Source organism: Citrus clementina, unplaced genomic scaffold, assembly GCF_000493195.1.
Source record: "Citrus clementina cultivar Clemenules unplaced genomic scaffold, Citrus_clementina_v1.0 scaffold_15, whole genome shotgun sequence".
Classification (NCBI taxonomy): Eukaryota; Viridiplantae; Streptophyta; class Magnoliopsida; order Sapindales; family Rutaceae; genus Citrus; species Citrus x clementina.
In genome coordinates this window covers 67900-69106 of record NW_006263001.1, presented here as the reverse complement: position 1 = coordinate 69106, position 1207 = coordinate 67900, and positions in this window count along the sequence as shown.

Here is a 1207-nt window from a genome sequence, read left to right as displayed (position 1 = left end):
CTTTGCCCGCGACCTATTTTTGGCACACGGAGGCCCCTCGTAAAGTCTCACGGCACTCCGAGTGCGGCGGAGGAAGTTGGCCAGCCCCACCCCCCAAGGATATATACCACCCGTTTTTGTGGCCTTTTTGCGCTGGACGAACTTGGCGCCCCGGCCTTCAGGCGGTTATTTTTGGGCGCGGCTTAGTCCGCGGCCTATGTTTGGCACACAGAGGCCCCTCGCAAAGTCTCGCGGCATTCCGAGTCCGGCGGACGAAGTTGGCCAGCCCCACCCCCCAAAGCTGTAGCCTACCCGTTTTTGTGGCCTTTTTGCGCTGGACGAACTTGGCGCCCCGGCCTTCGGGCGGTTATTTTTGGGTGCGGGTTTGCCCGCGGCCTATGTTTGGCACATGGAGGCCCCTCGCAAAGTCCAGCGGCATTCCGAGTCCGGCGGACGAAGTGGGCCAGCCCCAACCCCCAAGGCTACAGCCCACCCGTTTTTGTGGCCTTTTTGCGCTGGACGAACTTGGCGCCCCGGCCTTCGGGCGGTTATTTTTTATCGCGGCTTCGGCCGCGGCCTATGTTTGGCACACGGATGCCCCTCGCAAAGTCTGACGGCATTCCGAGTCCGGCGGACGAAGTTGGCCAGCCCCACCCCCCAAGCCTACAGCCCACCCGTTTTTGTGGCATTTTTGCGCAGGACGAACTTGGTGCCCCGGCCTTCGGGCGGTTATTTTTGGGCGCGGCTTTGGCTGCAGCCAATTTTTGGCACACGGAGGCCCCTCGCAAAGTCTCGCGGCATTCCGAGTCCGGCGGACGAAGTGGGCCAGCCACACCCCCCAAGGCTATAGCCCACCCGTTTTTGTGGCCTTTTTCTGCTGGACGAACTTGGCGCCCCGGCCTTCGGGCGGTTATTTTTGGGCTCGGCTTTGGCCGCGGCCTATGTTTGGCACACGGAGGCCCCTCGCAAAGTCTCGCGGCATTCCGAGTCTGGCGGACGAAGTGGGCCAGCCCCACCCCCCAAGGCTATAGCCCACCCGTTTTTGTGGCATTTTTGTGCTGGACGAACTCGGCGCCCCGGCCTTCGGGCGGTTATTTTTGGGCGTGGGTTTGCCCGTGGCCTATGTTTGGCACACGGAGGCCCCTCGCGAAGTCTCGCGGCATTCCGAGTCCGGCGGACGAAGGAGGACAGCCCCACCCCCGAAGGCTATAACCCACCCGTTTTTGTG